Here is a 21,651-nt window from a genome sequence, read left to right on the forward strand (position 1 = left end):
CATACCAAGTTACCATGGTTACCATGCTATTCACCTGACTCTTCACCACATCTCATAGTCTCGCAGTTATATTTTCTATCAATCTTGCCTTTTTGTCAATTTGCACTTAACCGTATTCAATTGAACTCCCCAGGTGAATGTTCTAGAAACAGGTCAAAGAATTAGGAAGCAGACTGGTCAGGTACTGAGTTGGGTTTAAAGCTGCTGCATTATCATTGTTACCATAGTTACTGCTGCATCTCTTATCTGTTGCTTATCATTGTAACACAGGGGTGTAGGAATGATTATCATTGTAACAGCTTTGTCTTTTTTGTTAGAGTTTGCACCGTTTTTATTTTTCTTTCTATTGTATTATTGTATATTCTATTGATATACCGTCCAGCGTGATCATCGAAATCTATTAAAAACATCTAGCGTCATAGATTTAGCGTCATCTAGCGTGAAATGACGTCAGGTGATGATAGATGACGCTAGAAGTAGATAGCGTCAATTAGCGACAATGCCGCTAATTGCGTGGCACCTTTCCAATGTCGCCATTTAGCGTTAGATAGCGCTACATGACGCTAAATGACGCTAAATGACGCTAGATGACGCTATCTAGCGTCATTTAACGCACGCGACACTGTCGCCAGGCGACAGCTAGCGCTATTTGCATAGAATTTCTGGCCTTTTATGTGGGCGACATCTAGCGACATTTAGCGCTATCTAGCACTATATGTCGCCGCAACATCTGACGACATATGACGCGGTGACATATGACGCGGCGACATCTAGCGCTATTTAGAGCTAGATAGCGGTGAATGTCGGTTTCCGACAGTTCAAATTTAGCGCTAAATATCGGTTTGCGACAGTTCACGCTAAATGTCTCGGCCACTGTCTTTTACTAATTCGCTCGCCTTAAAGCTAAAATAAAATTATCATGTGACTTTGGTTTTGCTCATGGTATTGGTTTTGCAGCCGAACGAAACGGTTTTACAAAACCCCTAATATTAACCCTAACCGGAACCCTAACAGTAACCATAACATTAACCCCGAAGCTAACCATAACCATGAGATTATTATTTAAGATAAAATTGCCACCCCATCGCGGGTTTACTACTACTACTATTACTACTAGTAAGTGTCATTTTAGAATACGACACTAAATTGGGTATTCAGTAAATGGTATGTATAAACGGTACAATAGGAATATGGGTAAAACAACATGTCCCATAAAAAAGTAAACACTTCAATAAATTTCCACATATATATAGTCTCAAGTTTATTACCATTAGGGCCTCGCTCCTCGTGATCTCTCAGATGCGTCAGCTTCCTCTTATCTCCTCTTATCTTTCGTCATCGTTCACGGTCCTTTCATAATCATACTCCCCGTCTCTCAATGATTGTCACATGGTTGACAATACCCAACCATAGAACTAGAAGTTGCTGTGTTTTACCGGATAATGGGCAGCTGTTCGCAATGAAATTATGTTTTCTATCAGTTCCACGTTCAATTCTTTTGATGTGGAACTGCAACTGCCACAATGACCATACAACACCACCAGGCTATATAGAATATAATTATATCATATACTTCAGGATATAAAACATTGAATTTGAAGAGAGAGTACTGTTGACTGTTGAGTAATATAACACCACAGTGATATAATGAAATGTCACGTTACTCATCAAGTTACCTAACCTGCTATCCAGAGCACTCTCTGGCAGGTCATGTGAAGCGCACGTGACTCATAATAATATCATGTTCCTATACTCGAGAGACTCGTGAATCGTGTTCAGTTCGCTCTGACCCATTTCTTTTTCTTGAGACCTAGTAAGCTTACACTAAACCCAGCCTGATTTGTTAACTTGTTTTAATTGACGAGTGTTTGTCGGCGAAACATTTATAGCTTCTTGGCAGGTACGTGAAAAATGTATAGTAAAGAGGTTTTACCAAGCTATAAATCTCATTTAAATTTTGGCATATTTTTAATAAACTAACTGCATATTATAATTAATACCAAAGTGGATTTTAAGCTACAACTAAATCATAACAATAAACCTAACGAAGGTCATCATAACTTAAGATATACATATTTCAATTTTTGAGTACAGTTCATGGTTATTGAATGCAAATGTTTTCAGTGATTGAATTGTACGAAACTTTAACAGACGATTCTGAGAGGAAAACTATTTCCAAATTCCTAACTGTAACCAGAACTTATCTTGTGAAGAGCCAAGGATATCAGGTTTGTGAATGTTTTATAGTGTTCAGACAACTCAACTTTCTTTTCATATTGGCTCTTGATTGGGTAATTAATTAGTTGATATTTTTTGAGGGAAATTTCAGTTTGTGTCATTTTAGAATACGGCAGCCAGCCGCTCCCACTAAATCGCTCGCCCAACCGGCAAAAAACCGTTTTGGTCACGTGACAGGCTAGTAAAACACGAATTCAATTGTTTAGGGCTCGGGTTAAGGTTGTGGTTAGGCCTAGGGTTATGAATAGAGTCGGGGTTATGGTTAGGGTTGGGATTAAGGTTTATGTAAAACCGTTTTGTTCGGCTGCAAAACAATAAAAACCAAAGTCACGTGATAATTTTTGGGCGAGCGAATTAGAGCCACAGCCTGCACGCCATTTTAAAGCGATGCCGATAAGAAAAAACTCACGTGGAGTTTATTTAACTTTAACTTTATCAGATTTTAGAGAACAGAAGTAGAGGATCATAACGACTTATTCAAGAAACTACTTCCTAACTTGACTGATCTATCATACCCTAGATTATCAGGTTTGTGGACATTATAGTGTTCATACAACTTAATCTTCCTTCGCGAATTATTATTAATTAGATTTAGCAATCTCAATAATAATCTCAGAATGTGTGTCTGTCTGTTCGTCTGTCTGCGCGTAATTTCCGAGCGGCTTAATTAGGAAAACGGTAAGAGTCATGGGACTGGTTTTTTCGGTATAATTTAGAAAAAAACTCGGACGAAGCCTATAAGCAAATTTAAAAAATAGGCCGGTGGTAATATAAGTGGTTTAATTGATGGTTTTGTACTACAAATTTGACATAAAATGACTTACTTTTTCTCCCTCCTCGCTCTCTCCCATTACTGCATAGGCAGCAGCCAGCATTGGTACATAAATCATAATTAGGTTAGCCGCAAGATTTACTGTTGTGTAATACTATAAGCATATTAGGGGGAGAGGGGGCGGTACACTTATTGCGGTCTGTTTGGACTGTAGAGAGAGTTCATACTTTCATACGACAATGTTATGTATATTTTCGAATATAATAGGCGGGTTTATACTTTTGCATTTCAACTGCGATAATGAGGTCCCGGCCGTAGGGTTACACTAATTGCGACTCAATTACGGTACAGCTAATTATATACTATTTATATTGTATACTACTAATCATGTTTAAGAAAATAACATGGAGAATTTCAGAATTCAGTGCACAGAAAGACAGGATCAAACCAACTCAGACAATTTTAACAATCTCTCAACATCAGGTACCAAATTAAAATGCTTCACTAAACCCGGCCTGATTTGTTGACCTGTTTAAATTGACGCATTCTTGTCGGTGAAACATTTATAACTTATTGGTACATGGAAGATTTATAATTAAAAGGTTTTGCCAAGTAAGGATAGTGATACCTTGAGAACGACAAATTTAGTCGACCATAAATTTAGTCAAAATTTTGACTAAAATTGTTGTAAACCAAATAATACATTTATTTCAATCTTTGATCACAGTTGGTTATTGATAGCACATGATTTCAGTGACCGAATTTTACGAACATTTAAAAACGGTTCTGAGAGGAATACTATTTCCTAAATCCTAACTGCAATCTATCTTGTGGAGACTGATCTTACCTACTCCAGGTTTTTACTTTTAGCTATATGAATGTTTGGCTGTATTCAGACAACTCACTCTTCTTTCCATACGGGTTCTTGATTAGTTAATTAATTGATTGATTAATTTGAGGGATATTTTAGTTAGTGTCATTTTAGAATACGACAGCCAGCACGTCATTTTAAAGCGATAAGATTAAGAGACTCTCGTGGAGTATATCAGATTTCAGTGGACAGAAGTAGAGGATCAAAACAACTTGTTCAAGCAACTACTTTCTACCTGTAGTCAATCTTGTGAAGACTCTACCCTAGGCCTATTTTATCAAGTTTGTGAATGTTTTAGTGTTCAGACTACTCAATCTTTTAGCACAATTATACCCTAAATTTCAGTAAACTAATTGCAATTCAATAACGGTACATGACAGCTTATTTTACATTATTATAAACTACAGACACAGTTGCCATGAATATGCCACTTAAGGGTATATACACCAACACCTTTTTTGCCGGGATTCGGAATTTGACTTCATATTATGAACATACTAGAAACCCGCTAGTCGAAAGCTTTGTTCGAAGAAATTTTAAAAATCAGTTATGTTTTAATTTCTCTTCATCATATAGCTCTGTTATACTGTAGACATAATGGAATTTATCTAACAATGGCGACAGCGTTGTTAGTATTCGGATTCCCAAAACGATACTTTTTACCGCATCAAAAAAAACCAATCACAACCAAAGTTATGAATATAAGTCATAGCGTTAGCGTAAATGTGAGCTAGTTTTGAAATTATGACGTAGCATACAGCATAACAACGCGCGTAGTTAAGATGTTTTTGCTCGCGCACGTGCATTTTAACGTTGCTACGCAACAGCGCAGTAAACCTTTGCTAAAATAACGACATTATTCTAACGGTTATTTTACCTCACTTCCGACGTTAATTATAAAAAATCTAAAGCCTAAATCAAAATTCTAAGAATGCTATAGCCTATTCCTATCCTTTTTCTACAACCCTGCTAAAAATGGCGAGGTTTCAACTCCATTTGCGAGCTGGGTTTGATTTCACCAGAGGGTCATTTTGAGGTCGATTTTCGGTGTTTTTTCTTCTATGTCCCCGTTGCCGGGGAAATTTCGTCAAGTTTAAATTATAGTATAGATAGATAAAAACAATAAGATTTGATGCATTGACACATTTTTTTGAGAGAACGCACTTTCGAAAAAAAATTCTTTTTGGAAATTAAAAAAAAATTTGGTTAAGTCTGTCACTGAAATACCGATGATTTAGTCATTTTAAAACTTTTAGTTCCAAATTTGTAATACTTAAAGAGCTTATCAAGCTAATTACGTCACTGTAAAAATTATTTCAAAAAAACTGATACTATTTGAGATATAGGCATTTTAAGCCTTAAATCTGTCATTTTTGGCCCTTTTTTACGTAAATTTTACTAAAACCTTTGAGGCCAGATTTCATACCGTAAAACTCAAAATTGAGAGACATCCTGTTCCAAAAAGTTAAATATGATTATCAGCTACACTCACAAGAATTTTTAAAGCGATATCTTATGACCTGGGTGATTGCTAAAATGTACAACTTTAATAAGTTAATAGTAAGCAAAAATTTCAATTTTGCTTCTCTCGAGTCGAGACTCGACCTTGTTCGGTTTGTAACTTCGTCATTTATTGTTCAATTATATAATCCTTTGGAGGGCTTTTTGTATACGGATTGTAAGTAATGTTCAGTAAAAAATTAAGCCAAAAAAACTTATCGGTATTTCAGTGACACATTTTACCGTACCAAATTTGTCAATGCATCAAATTTTATTGTTTTTATTTATATTTTCATAATATGAAGTCAACTCCCGAATCCCGGCAAAGAAGGTTTTGGTGTATGTCCCCTTAAAAAGTATAAGAAAACAACATGGAGAATTTCAGGAGTTAGTACACAGAAAGAAAGGATAGAACCAACTCAAACAATCTTAACAGTCTCTCAACCCCAGGTACCAAATTAAAATACTTGTTTATGTAATTTTGATAAGGGGGCATACACCAAAAGTTTATTGACCATCTAGCGCACCGTTTCCTCACCAACAAATTTGTTTTGATGGACGAGGATTCCCATTTTTGTAATCGAGCATTTCCTGGTCAAAGTGCATTTTTCGGAAAGCACAATTCGTTTTATGGAGAGGCAAATGTTTCATTAAATGTTAATCATTTCGTGTGGTATTGAGCTGACATTTTGAACGAACTTTATTCATATCTAGTTAAAGCTGTGTGTATCTTGATATCGTACCTGAAACGGCTGTGTTTTTATACATTTTTAAAGTAATAAATGGTAATTTTACTGTTCAGGCTTGTTTTGACCAAATTTCCATCAAGGAACATCGGATTGTTTTGTTGGTAGACAGGAAATTGTCAAAAATCAGTTATACGCATACGTTGGGTCTTATAGCATAGCTATATTTTATAAATGGTATACTATAACTACTCATTCAAGCATTCCGTCACCAGAATTTGAAATTTTGATCTTTAGAGGCCACACCCAATCATCATTGAATTGCTTATACTCGTGTTTGCGATCATCTCCATTATATGCTATAAATTTTTTAATAAGTCATTAAATCTGAAACATTATCTCAAAACTAAAAGAAACGGATTTAAAATGACAAAGTTATCAAACAATTTGTTTATCATATGCTTGCTACGACACCATGATTGAGCTCTCTGCACGATTCTGCGCATCTAGCGTCAACCTAATCACCTGATCCCGCGTAATGATCAATAAGCTCTTGATGTCATTCATCTTAGTAACAGGATCCCCCATTTTTTCAGGACAAGTCTCCTGAAGTTTATTAAAATCATTACATTACAATTCGACTTGATCTAACTATTAACAATATCCAAAAACCGCAAAAATGAATGTTCATACGGAAAAATTAACATTGTTGTTATTTGATTTGATGTATTCCTCGAATGAGTGATAATAGCAAGTCATACCAGAGAGAATCTTATCATTTAAATGCTGCTCATAGTATGTAATTATTCGAGCACACCTGGCGTTTTTTACATAACTTAACTACTGCTTTATAGGACAAGAAGGAAACACGCCACTAAAACCAACATCGGACCCACTATTTCAAGGTAATAAACGACCACTTTAAATAAATGGTAAGTCATTTTGGAAGTTGACTAAATTCAATAATTAGGTACTGGTACTACGAGAGTCGTGTGATACAGTATAAACATATTAAGTATTAATCCTTGATTCTTTCATTTTTAATCTGCATCACTCCTAAATATTACAGCTGATTTCATTTCAGATATATTAACTAATCAACAATGAATAAATATTTGGAAAATGGCAAACTAATATTCGAAAAATATTGCGCAAAGGCAGAAAACCAGCCCACAATGCTTCCAAGAGCACCAGAGCAAACCTACATAGATATATATCCAGACGAGAATCAACCTGGTTCCAGCTTTACAGATGACAAACGACATCAGTCAGACTACGAGACTGAAGTCAAAATGTATAGGGCTTTAGAATTAGGATTAGATAAAAACTATATTATCGTTCACAGCTTCAAATACACACATCATCAATATCGTTTGTGTGTAGGTACTGAAGGTCATATTCGAAAAATATGTTCTAAATGTAAAGGCAAAAATGCAGAAAAACAGGAGGGGGAATGCGACTTTGTCATCGTTTGTGCGGACAGTTTTGTCATTATCGAGGTAAAGAATATGGAGCATGTTGATATAGGGACGAGTGGACCAGATATCGTAGAATGTGAACCAGACTTCCACTTGTGTTCTATTGGCGAGGACTGGCAACCTGAGTGTACAACTAGAAAATTGCAGGCATTGATTGGTACGTACAGGAAGTCAGCCGAACAGAGAAATAAGCTAGTGGAACTGATTAAATGTATTGACAAGGACGCAACTATTCTTCAGTTTACAGCGTACCCTAATTTTAGTAACAAATTTAAAGAACAGTTTCAAATTAGTGAGATGACTGAATCCCGGTTAAGTGATGATGAACTGTCGACTATCATATTTGAAGAGGACATTTCCTATTGTCACAACAAATTTGATTTTTCAAAGGAACCCTCGATAAACTTGGCGACAAGTTTAACGGAGCAGACTTATCCAGAACAAAACTATTTTTCTCGTTTAGTAAGTTGCTTTTCTCGCTGCTGCAATAAAACCACTGATACAGATGACACGAGCAGTGAAGGAGAAGTCATTTCTGACTCAGACAATAATCCATCAAACAGGGAATTAGTTAAAACAGATGAGGACTTATCTACTTTTAATGCTTGGTGGGCAGAAAATGTAACTCAGGCCATATCATCTATTAGAAGAGTTTCTGAAGAAACAGTATCGAATACAGAAATACCAATATCTGGATACAATCAAGATTCTCATGAGAAAGCAAGGAACATTTTACTAGCCATATGGGCCACAGACGGAAACAAATGTGATCAATCTAAGTGCAGTTTAGGACGATGTATTTTGGATATTAACAAAAAACTTAAGGAAGGTCAAATAACTTTCGAACCTAAGAAAGGTAAAAAACGTGAACAAAATCCCGGGGTTGTAAAAGCTCCTGATGTCATAAGCAGATACGTTGGGGTTCTCAATTTAACCACACAACAAAATGATGTGTTTAATTCAAGTGAGAATATGTTGTGGATCAACGGACCCGCAGGGGCGGGAAAGACTGTCATATTGTGTGGTAAGATAATACAGCTAATACAATCTGATAGTGACAATAAGGTAGTTGTATTTAAGTTTACAGGAACAGGGAACAATTCACAGTATTATCAACATGCATTGGATAAAGCTAGTATAGAATATGAACTGATAAGCACTAGTAAAGATAATCACACTCCCGCACAACTAGCTGATCTGATTACAGAGAGTTTGTGTAGTGTTATTATTGTGGAGATAACAGACTTTACAAATACCACACAGTTAACAGATAGACTCAGTGTACTGAGTGGTTATCATTTGTTTGTTGATGATATACAGACAGTAATTAGATATGAAACCACAGCTGAAATGTGGAGTGCACTGATTAACAAGTTAAAAGATTTATCAGCAGATAAGAATGTGTGGATAGCATGTGATTATGTTCAGGCTTGGTGGATATTTAACACAGATACAATTTCAATCGTAGTTAATGTTTTTACTGATATGTTAGCACCTCATCAGAGTACTACTTTATCTATGAACTTGAGAAATACGTTTGATTTATCGAATATTTTGTCTGTAATTAGAAATCAATTCATTAAATTATGCTCTCTTAGATCAGATATTTTGGATTTAGTTTTACCAACACAAATTCCTGGACATTTTATACACGGTCCATTACCTGTCATACATGTGTTTAATGATTTCAATGTTGTTAGTATTATGCGTGTATTTGATATTGAACTTGATAGATTGTGTGCTACGGATGGATTTAATCATTGTGATATAGGTATAGTTACTGATGTCACTAGTAGTGTATGGTCACTAGTTACGGACAGTGTTGATATGAGATGTGTTAACACTGATAGTAAGATTGCAGTGTGTGACAGTTGGGCTAGTTATTCTGCTCAGTGGCCAGCTGTAATAGTACTGTGCAGAGTGTGGTACGGTGCGGAGGATGACCTGACTCGACTTTACTTAATGTTATCCAGAGCACGTGTTTACTGCTCTGTTGTTATATTCCCAGAGGAGGGTTATACATTAGACGATACACCTTACATGTTACGTTTGTTAGATAAACTGAGTAGCTTTGCTCGTATTATACGGCATTAAATTTAATATTACTGTGTAATAACGTTGGTGGGTGACTAGTTCTATTTTTCAGAAACATGTATACACATTACAAGCCTTAAATGTGTGATAATTGATTTCATAAGAACTAATTGACGATTTTTGAAATTTTGACCCAGCCGGGGTTCGAACTCGCAACCTGGCCAAGGCTAACCAATTGTACTAACCACTGAGGTGACATTTGTACAAATATATTAAGCTAGTAATTAAATTAAAACTTGCAGATAATTTCACCCACTGACCTTAGTATTACTATTATTTAATTGTGCTTCCTTTCTGATTTATTGCTAAATATTATAGTGTTTTGTATCGAAATGTTTTATGCAATAATATGAATGGGCCAGAATAAACATAGAATAAACAAAGTGATTACATGTCATTCGTGGTTTGAAAACAACAAAAAATTACCCCAAATAACGAAGAATGTTAAAAAGTAAAAACGGGACTAGTCTAGTCTGCTTAATGATATCTTATTGGCAATTTGTATTTAAATTCACGCATAATAGTATACTGATACAGTCTAAATTTTAGAGTCTAATTTTTCGACTAAGTCATAAGTTAAAGTACTTAGTACTAAGTACACTGACAGAATATAAAACTAAATTTTGAGAATAACAAAACATTTGCTTTGTCCGGGGAACGTAGCCATCCTCGGGCTCGAAAACTTAAAATGACGTAAATTGCAGCTCAACGTCGCGTTGGGCGTTTAGTTGGCGCGTTGCGCATGACTGGTGGTCAAACGTTCAACGAAAGCAAATAGAACAGAACGCAACTGAATTCATGTCCGTAAATATGCGCGCGGTTTTCCTAAAACTGCACGCGCGCGCATCATATTACACGTGCTATAATTCCATATGTATAATCAATGTATACTGCAAGCGAGAGGGCTCTGGTTATAAAAGAACTTGAAAATGATTGCAGGAAAAATTGATTGTGCTGTGGCGCGTAATAGTGGTGCAACCGCTGAACCGCGGCCCGGTGAAATTCTTTTTATGGCAAATTTTTAGATTTATAATACATTTTCTTGATCACGTGCGCTGCGCTATAGTAGCTACAGTAGTAGTACATTAAATTTTATAGGAAAATATTATATTAGGAAAATATTATATTAGGAAATATTATATTAGGAAAATTCTTGTAAAAAGGCCCTGAAGGTAATTAGAAACTAATTTAATTTGGTGTATTTTTGAACACTGATTCCGCAGAATCACCCCCATGACCGCATTATATTGGCATGACATAAGGTAAAAATTGAAAATGCATGGTCCATGGTCACGTTGCGTGACAGACCAGTAGTAGTTAAACTTAAACACGAATTCGATTGTTTAGGGCTCAGGTTAGGGTTGTGTTAGACTTAGGATTATGGATAGCTTCGGGGTTATTACCTGGGGAGCCCAGGCTTATATTATATTTATGTTAATAATCATACAAATTTCGCGGAATGACACTATACAAAATAGGCAGTAGGCTGGGGGAATAGGATTGGGTTTATAATTATTGTTTATGTAAAACTGTTTTGTTCGGCTGCAAAACCATATTAATATAAAAACCAATTAGTCACGTAATATTTAATAATTTTTGGGCGAGCAAATTAGTATGTAGTAAAAGCCAGCAAACCGACATTCACCGCTCTCTAGCGCTAAATAGCCATTAGCTTTAGCTAGACAGCGCTAGATGTCGCCCACAAAAAGGCCAGAAATTCTGTGCAAATAGCGCTAGCTGTCGCATAAATAGCATTAAATGACGCTAGATAGCGTCATCTTTGACATACGTTGCATGCCACTTTTCGCGCTGATATTTGGATACGAAACATGTATCAACGTCATCTTGATTGACGATGTCAATCCATCGAGATCGTTGCTCTGCATGAATGCTAGTTTGCGCGGCGCGTCGAAGCGGCGAAGTCCTCCAAGCGTCATTTAGCGTCATCTAACGTCATGTAGTGTCATGTAGCGTCATGTAGCGCTAGATGGCGACAATCGACATCGGAAAGGTGCCACGCAATTAGCGGCATTGTCGCTAATTGGCGTCATCTAGCGTCATCTAGCGTCAGACATCATCATTTGGCGTCATTTCACGCTAGATGACGCTAAATGACGCTAAATGACGCTAAATGACGCTAAATGACGCTAAATGACGCTAAATGACGCTAGATGACGCTAGATGACCCTAAATGACGCTAGATGACGCTAGATGACGCTAGATGACGCTAGATGACGCTAAATGCTGAATTTCAACTATCGGTCCGAGATGACTTGCTGAGCAACACGAAAATTGGTTAATAAAGTATGTTTAACATGTTAGTGGTAGTAACGGGATCTGCATTTAGGGCTAAACGAATGTCTAATTGGTAGTTACTTAGTAATCGTTTTACATGACGCTCGTGGTTGTGTTTTTAGATGCGTGAGTATCAAGCCGTTATTTCCGGGTTCATGATTTCTCTGTTACAGTCACTTCTTTCTGTTACAGTTACTTCTTTCTGTTACAGTTACTTCTTTCTGTTACAGTTACTTCTTTCTGTTACAGTTACTTCTTTCTGTTACAGTTACTTCTTTCTGTTACAGTTACTTCTTTCTGTTACAGTTACTTCTTTCTGTTACAGTTACTTCTTTCTGTTACAGTTACTTCTTTCTGTTACAGTTACTTCTTTCTGTTACAGTTACTTCTTTCTGTTACAGTTACTTCTTTCTGTTACAGTTACTTCTTTCTGTTACAGTTACTTCTTTCGTCTGAAAGAAATTCAGGCTTATACAGTAAGGTCTAACATGTCTTATAAGCTTATACAATGTCTTCTACAATGTCTAATACAGTAACGTAAGCTAATATTCAAGCTTATATTATATGCGAGTAACTTCCGTATATGCGAGTAACTTCCTCGTGATTTCATTTCTCGCCAGAGTCTGAGTGTTACCATGGTTACCATGGTTACCATGTACAGAGTGTGTAGCGTCTCTTTCGAAACAAATATTTACCATCCGTAGATGGGTTTGTGTCACTAACACCATTGATAATTGGAGCAGAGCCTCCCAAAGACCTGTCACAGCTGGCACATCGCCAAGTTTAATTTCAAAGACAACATGATATGTGTGTCACGTGACGATGATATGTGAGTCACGTGACGATGAGATTCGTGTCAAGTATAAGGGAAGCAGCTTGAGGGGGGCACCACCTGATCACCATTTCACAGTAGTGTCAGAGTAGTGATGTGTACTGCGTGATGTGGTGGGGCAACTACCTGCTGGTTGCTAGGCAACTAACTGCTGGTTGCTAGGCAACTATAGTACAGTCAGTTATGCACATTAATCTGCACGGTTTGAGAGAGTTTTTTCCTGAAGCACAGGCCTTCATTAAGGTATAAATAACTCAATTTCACTCGGAGACAACTTTTTTAGCTTGGGCATAATCCTACAGGACGCTTTGAAGTTGAGTCACCGAATCGCGACTGACCCGCACTTAAAATGTGCCTAACTCGGCTTCTAATTGACCAATTGAAATGAGTGAACACGTCAAAATGACCGGAATGATCACATTAATAGGGGCGAATCAAGGTTTTAAGGTCCCAAACCCTTTAGTTTTTGAGTTATAAGACAAAAACAGTGTAGCGAAGCCAAAAAATCAGGATTTTGAAACTTTATTTATCGAGGGTTTTAGAAGATCCTCAACCCCACCAAAATGACCGGAATGAGCACATTAGTGTAGACGAATGAAGGTTTCAAGGTCCTAAACCCTTTATTTTTTGAGTTATACACTTAAAACTCTGCCGCGAAATCACAAAATTTGCCGCGATAAGTATCTTTAAGGATAATAATTAAGTCTGTTAATATATAACCTCATTGTATTGATACAGATCAAAATATGTTGTTAAGATGATCTTGAAAAAACGTTGTTAGAAAGTTAGAATGATCTTTAACAGGATCAAGCCTGCTATGGAAGAGATCCTAATAATCGATCAGAATGGATTCAGGGAGAGTAAATCAACCACTGTCAAGGATCTGACAGCGGTAATCGTCTTCATTGAAAACCGTATACATATATATTAACCTTGTATTGATACAGATCAAACATTGTTATCATATATATATCCTGAAACTAAGTCTACTAAATGATGGAAACATTATTGTAAATTTTAAAAAACAATTATGATAACTATTATGATAAGATTTCTTCGACTATATCAGGCTTTCAAATCAAATTTATGGTTTACCCTTCTCACAGGATTGTGTGTAATAACAAAATTCTGATCATTTAACCATTCCGGTATGCACTCCTCATAACGTGCAATGATAGGCTGCTTTTTGATAAAGGAAACTCTCCCAAATTACTAGGTGAAAATCCGAAAACAAACTTCATTTACTGACAAGACATCAGTTTGCCCTATTAACTTTTAACCCAATTCCTACTGAAAGGTATTAAATACGTAGTGAAGTGATTGTGACTTCACTAGACTGTTTCTGCTCATGCTGGGAGAGAAAAATACCAAGACTTTATTCTTGGATCAAAAGAGGTTATTCAGACTAAAAAAGCCTTAAAAGGAACAACCTTATGATCATGAGAAAGTGGTAAGAAGCTGCGTTGAGGTCATCATTGGATATAAAGAATAGCCTAGCATAACTAACTTAAATCAGACCAGTCACCAGCATGTGACGTTAGAAGTGAAGCGAGACAGTTCTTCTTTCATAAATTCACGAACATTCCAAAATGTTTGGTCGACAGAGAAGGAGGTTCTTACCACAATGATAAGACTCTTCTTTTGAAAGTCGATGCTCCTGACTCAACCCAAGTGCCTCGGCCTCATTGAGTATTGTCAAAAGCTGATAGCCAAGTCGTTGATGTTTCTGTTGTTTTGAGAAATAAACTGCAGTCATCAAGACTACGGAATAAACACATTGATTTAGCAGAGCACGTACTTACTACTCAGCCGCCAGGAAGAAAAGCTTTCTTTTAACGAGCAAGGAGGCTGGATATCGTTTCTGACACCTATCTGCACTCTGCAGCATTAAGAACAGAACTCGTGAGGCAAGTGGTATAGAAGGTACAGTGAATTTTAATGAAGAAGACCATATGCCAGAGATATCGAAAATAAATGAACAAAACTAATCGAAATCCTGCCAATCCTTTATATTTTTGGCAAGATTTCAGCCTCATTCTCTGCTCAGCTATCTTATCAGATGCTCTAATGGAGTGTTCATACACTTCGCAAGTCTGCCGCTCTGACCAGTTGCAGTCTATGTTAAGTGCCATCCTCATTATTATCGTATAAATATCTCCGGGATTTCGACGCGGGATCATATTATCACTCAGCCCGGCCCGCTGTTAGATAAACATCTCAAGGTGATATCATCCCGCCCCGGAAATTTGTATAAACCCGGCCCGCTTTTTAGTCGTAACTGATGTTTATCATTCAATTCTCCGACTTACAGTAATCAATGATACTGCTGATTAGAACTCGATAATAGTAGAACAGTTAGACGCGCGATCACGTGGGCGCGTCACGTGCGTACCACGTGCCACCAATAGCATACGCCGAGTCTATACCACGTGACACGAAAGCGCACCGTACGTGATATGAAACATCGTAACCGTCCACTTCTTTTACACGCAAATTCCTGGGAACGTTGCCAAAGCAGCTAATTCTTGGAATTTCTCCAACGCGTGGCGTGAGAAGTTGGCGACTAGCCAGCTACCCTTGTCCGTGCCCTAAAAATAGTATTGTTTTGACTTTTGCTTGCTCTCCTTCCAGCTCTTGTTCCTGCTAACGTTCAAGCTATTGCTCCACTATGACAGATCGGTTTTTATATTTTATCACTCTCTTCTAAAGTATAAATCCCTTGTCGAAATCGCCGGAGATAATTATAATCCATAAACACTTCACGCTCAGGGCTAAATAAATGTAATCCCTCAGCTGGCGCTTCGGGATTACATATTAACACAAAACTCGTGCGCTGCGCGCACTCGTATGTGTTTATCAGATCATCCCGCTAGCGCGGGATGATCTGTTATATAAACCCTTTGCGTGGCGGGTTTATGTTATTATAACATCCATCTATACGCTTTACGAGTCTATGTTTCAGAGCCATATACATTATACACTATACAGAGTAGAAGGATGAACTCGACTGTAGTCAGGAAGAGAGATCTCTATGCATACCGGATCTCCATTTGATTTTCATCTGGTAGCATGCCGTCCATGCTTTAGATTTTCTAACTTCAAAGTCTTTCTCAGACCTCTTCATTCTACTAAACAGGTCTTCAAAGTCCTTTAATTTTTCTGGACAGTCTTCTCACTTGCAGCCAAAAGTGTCAGATATAGTGACAATCTTTAATGTCTGCATCAGTGACCTTTAGAATTTACAGCCGGATGGTGTCAGCTTCTTCTACGTTGTAGGGTAAATTATTATTTCTGACTGTCCAGGGCAACTCCTAACCATAATAAGGAATGTTTCAGTCAGACCATCCTCAGTTATTACACGAGCATACATCCTCTGTATCAGGCTCAAAATCCTCTTGGGATTGCCACATGCCAAGAGAATCTTCATAAGGAGTTCAAGGTGGACGCTGTCAAATGCCTTCTTTAAACCAACAAAGACCATATTACCGCTGTGAGATCGAAATACCCTCCTTAGTCAAAGAATATGGCTGGTCATGGTGATTGATCTACTCTCCCTGAATCCATTCTGATCGATTCTTAGGATCTCTTCCATAGCAAAGACTATATTACCGCTGTCAGATCCTTATCACCTGCACCCTCAAATACTCAAATACCCTCCTTAGTCAAAGAATATGGCTGGTGGTTGATTTATTCTCCCTGAATCTATTCTGATCGATTATTAGGATCTCTTCCATAGCAGGCTTGATCCTGTTAAAGATCATTCTAACAACCTTTTTTTTCAAGACCATCTTAACAACATATTTTGATCTGTATCAACACAAGGCCAAGGAGGTTATATATTAACATTATATAGATGTATACATAATTGTATATGTTTTTATTCTGTGCTGGCTTATGACAATACATCAAATTCTACCTGTTTATTAAATGTTTAGAGTCGTTATTTTCAATCCTGATAAGTTCAAACTACAAAAAATGTGTTATGTTACAGACTTAATTATTATTCTTAAAGATACTTATCGCGGCAAATTTTGTGATTTCGCGGCAGAGTTTTTAGTGTATAACTCAAAAAATAAAGGGTTTAGGACCTTGAAACCTTCATTCGCCTACACTAATGTGCTCATTCCGGTCATTTTGATGGGGTTGAGGATCTTCTAAAACCCTCGATAAATAAAGTTTCAAAATCCTGATTTTTTGGCTTCGCTACACTGTTTTTGTCTTATAACTCAAAAACTAAAGGGTTTGGGACCTTAAAACCTTGATTCGCCCCTATTAATGTGATCATTCCGGTCATTTTGACGTGTTCACTCATTTCGATTGGTCAATTAGAAGCCGAGTTAGGCACATTTTAAGTGCGGGTCAGTCTAGGGTTGCCAACCGATATTATCGGCCGATAATTATCGGCGATAATTTCCCAAAAATCGTTATCGATTATCGCGATAATTTTCGAGAATTATCGCGATAAACGACACATTTTTATTAGGGTAAAATGGCCAACATTTAACATATTTTTCGAATCTATTTCTCTATTTGTAAAGTTAAAACCCAGTGCTAGCATAATTTGCAGTTTAATGAAGGTTGTATGGCCAGACGAAGTTATTGTTGAAGCACGGAAAGGAACTCACACTGCAACGAGACTAAAAAACTCGTTGGAGCTCGCTGTGCAGTATGTTGGAGAGATATGACCGGATAACTGATGCAGTGCACGGCATTTTAGATGACTTGGAGCTAGGCAATCTTAAACTGGATGTACAAGAGAATGAGTTAGCTCTCACACCGTTCAAGATTGTAACTGAGTTAAGAGTTTCTGTGTAAAAGAGGAAGCATGCTCGCTCAAGCAGAAGTGATTATTTAGTTCATTGACAGCAAGCTAGAAGAGATCTGAGATAGACTCGCCACTTTCTCGAACCCTTCTCGATAGGCTACGTACACGATATGCCAAGAGAAAGAACCTTCACTTCGTATCGCTGGTAAAGTTCTACTCGGACCCTGGTATTCTAGATGAAGATGTAGGACAAGAATACAGAATGATCACAAAGTCAACCTTGATACGTAACTCTAAGTCTCTGCACCAGCGGTTGTTTAAGCAGAAAGAGACTAACAGCGATTGAGCTTCTCAAGTAGTTCGACGATTGGTCCTCAGGACTCACAGGCGACTCCCACAATTTCAGATGCCAGATTCCAATCCTATCCCGCTGATAAAAGAATTATCAGACCTACATTAGGGCAGCGATTCGACTACGGTAGCAAGGACAGATACCCTCGCACGATAGGTCTGTTCACAGCTAACAGGCAGCAAACTTTAAAAAATGTTTTGCTAGAAGCAATAATTGTCTTTAAGAACATATTTTGTCTATGAAATATGGGCTTGTTACATAAAAGGGCAATATTGCAATTGATTCTTTAACAAAGCAATCAGCACAAGATGTAACATAGCATAGGAGCATAATGCAAGTATGCAGAGTGCATACAAATATGACTTCAATTATATTGCCAAATTTATCGCCGATAACCGATATTATCGCGATAATTTAGAAAAAATTATCGATTATCGCGATAAAAAATTGTGTACCGATAATGGCAACCCTAGGTCAGTCGCGATTCGGTGACTCAACTTCAAAGCGTCCTGTAGGATTATGCCCAAGCTAAAAAAGTTGTCTCCGAGTGAAATTGAGTTATTTATACCTTAATGAAGGCCTGTGCTTCAGGAAAAAACTCTCTCAAACCGTGCAGATATTCTACAGCTTTCGTGCATAACTGACTGTACTACTACCTCCCCACAGGCACTGACTTTCAGGGTGAGATTGGATTGTTGTGGTCTCAGTTATTAGTGTTTCTCACATAATCATGACTTCTAGCTGCAACTGGTCGTCGCACAACATGAAAATGCAATCAGCTTTAATCTCAATGATTGGCAAAATGATGCTTGCTTATTTCTAATCGTATAAATTTCTAATCTTGCGGTTATTATGTACTCGAACCGTGTTTGCTATATAAGGCCTCGATATAAAGTCTTGATATAAGGTCCTGATACAAGGTCCTGATATAAGGTCCTGATACAAGGTCCTGATATAAGGCCCTAATATAAGGTCCTGATACAAGGTCCTGATATAAGGTCCTGATATAAGGTCCTGATATAAGGTCCTGATATAAGGTCCTGATATAAGGCCCTGATATAAGGTCCTGATATAAGGCCCTAATATAAGGTCCTGATACAAGGTCCTGATATAAGGTCCTGATATAAGGTCCTGATATAAGGTCCTGATATAAGGTCCTGATATAAGGCCCTGATATAAGGTCCTGATATAAGGTCCTGATATAAGGTCCTGATATAAGGTCCTGATATACGGCCCTAATATAAGGTCCTGATATAAGGTCCTGATATAAGGTCCTGATATAAGGTCCTGATATAAGGTCCTGATATAAGGTCCTGATATAAGGTCCTGATATAAGGTCCTGATATAAGGTCCTGATACAAGGTCCTGATATAAGGTCCTGATACAAGGTCCTGATATAAGGCCCTGATATAAGGTCCTGATATAAGGTCCTGATATAAGGTCCTGATATAAGGTCCTGATATAAGGTCCTGATATAAGGTCCTGATATAAGGTCCCTGATATAAGGTCCTGATATAAGGTCCTGATATAAGGCCCTGATATAAGGTCCTGATATAAGGTCCTGATATAAGGTCCTGATATAAGGCCCTAATATAAGGTCCTGATATAAGGTCCTGATATAAGGCCCTAATATAAGGTCCTAATATAAGGTCCTGATATAAGGTCCTGATATAAGGTCCTGATATAAGGCCCTAATATAAGGTCCTGATATAAGGTCCTGATATAAGGTCCTGATATTGTATTGACCCCATCATGATTTAACTCTATATTTTTATATTTAGACACCTACTTAACGTTAAATAGTATATAATTCTACCTTATCGGACTTTATTTGAACAGACATTAATTGAACGCTGGAGGTCCTAGCGTTCATTTTAATGTCCGTTCAAATAAGGTCCGTCTGTTTAAGGTCCGTCCAAGTTAAAGTCCGTTGAGACTTTTTCCAAAATTATTCCACTGCGAACTCATGTTTAGGATATGACAACTTTTTAATTTCAGTCGATTGTAATTTCTATCATCGGATTCGGATTAAACTATATAATTGGATCAATGAAAAACGAGTTATTATACAATTTAAATATTCTAAGTATCACATTATGGCATGATCACTTTCTTGATCTTCGGCTTTCTCGTTCACTTCTTCGGAGTTATTATTTACCTCCACATTTTGTAAAAGTTTACACTGAAATGCAGGTCCGAGGTGGTCAAATAAATAATTTCAAAAAGCAGGTATTACTGATATGATGCATTAAGCATGGAATATTTAATGCACGATAACCCATTTGAGGAAGATGACCTGTGATATGATCATCAAATCTGGTCATATTTCGTATCTGTTGTCTTTACACAACTTTCATAATCATAGACACTGATCTACAGATATTTTGAAATTCTTTACTGTTTAAGTTTAACGACTGCCTTTCTTGGCAAATAATCTGCTAACATTTTAAAAACGCCACAAGAAGATGAAAAAATTTGGATTTTCGATGGTTTTGAATGCCTTCGAGCGTTTATTTTAATTTCCGTTCATAATTATGTCCGTTCATTTAATGTCCGGTCAAATAAGGTCTGATAAGGTAGTGTTAAAGGTAGTAGTATAGTGTTAAATAGTGTTAAATAGTATCTATAGCTCTGTTACTAACACTGTTACTATCGCTGTTACTAACACTGTTACTATAGTACAGAGTACTATCGCTCTCTCTTAAGGTACATTTTTCTTGTAAGGCATTTTAAATTTGGTCAACGATCGTGTCAAAACGAAATTTAATGCCGGAAAGTTACCAAGACCATCAAACCTCTAAACAGGTGAAACATCGTGGTCATTGCTGGCAATCTAGGATGCAGTTATCACATGATGCCCATATAAGGGTGGTAACCATGGTTACTAGGATGGTAACCATGGTAACTAGGATGTAATTATCATTCTTTGCGTCAATATTATTTAGTGTTAGTTATTAGGTGCAATTAAATCTAACGGGCGTCCTCCCGCTCTTACGTCTTGGGATTTAGCACTTAGCAGGAATAGTAACCATGGTAAGTAGCAGGAATAGTAACCATGGTAACTACTACTAGCAGGAATGGTAACCATGGTAACTAGCAGGAATAGTAACCATGGTAACTACCAGAAATAGTAACCATGGTAACTACCAGGAATAGTAACCATGGTAACTAGCAGGAATAGCGAGTTTTCCTTTTATTTATGCAATGATAAGTCTTCAGTGAGCACTGATAAATCTCTAAAACAGCCTTTCTAGGTATAATATATATATATATTAGTATTACCAGGAGACCTGGAGACATATATATATAAAATGTCGCTTTATAATTTGTACTTTACTTTTACTTATATATTTTTTCTGTTTGATATTTTAATTGCGTTGTTGTAATGTTCCAAATCATATTTTAATACCATATTACAACATCTTAATTGTTAAATGTTTAAACTTTAAATGTTTTTATTTTAAATGTTAAATGTTTAAGAAAATGTAAGATTGCAGTATTAGAAAATTCTTTGCGACCAGCCCAATTTATGACACATCGATATATTTACATAATTTTATAGGCCAACAACTACGTTTTTGCCCTAACTCCAAAATTGAAAAATACAAGTTTCTTTAAGAGCTATCAATATCTATAAATGTGGCCATTATAATATACGTAAATTTATATGTACAGGAAAGTTCAGCGAAATGGCCGTTTATGTCAAATAAATTATCACCAACACGATATGACCATAGACCTTGAAAGTTGAAGTACTTCCATGCCAAG

General features: G+C 36.9%; 1 protein-coding gene and 1 long non-coding RNA gene across 2 annotated transcripts in view; both read left to right on the forward strand.

Moving 5' to 3' along the window:
- Nucleotides 1–137: 137 nt before the first annotated feature.
- LOC134819142 (uncharacterized) overlaps nucleotides 138–21,651 on the forward strand; it is a 45,624-nt gene continuing 24,110 nt past the window's right edge. The window contains exon 1 of the mRNA XM_063828944.1: nucleotides 138–181. The gene's annotated coding sequence lies outside the window, so the exon portion shown is untranslated. The remainder of the gene's footprint in view (nucleotides 182–21,651) is intronic.
- Nucleotides 1,780–4,083, forward strand: LOC134822893 (uncharacterized). Its single transcript, XR_010161234.1, has 6 exons — nucleotides 1,780–1,900; nucleotides 2,125–2,228; nucleotides 2,678–2,766; nucleotides 3,429–3,493; nucleotides 3,765–3,866; nucleotides 3,996–4,083. It is a non-coding gene; the product is annotated as an uncharacterized LOC134822893 (long non-coding RNA).

The sequence above is a fragment of the Bolinopsis microptera genome, chromosome 1 (genome assembly GCF_026151205.1).
Source record: "Bolinopsis microptera isolate Bmic1 chromosome 1, MBARI_Bmic_1.0, whole genome shotgun sequence".
Classification (NCBI taxonomy): Eukaryota; Metazoa; Ctenophora; class Tentaculata; order Lobata; family Bolinopsidae; genus Bolinopsis; species Bolinopsis microptera.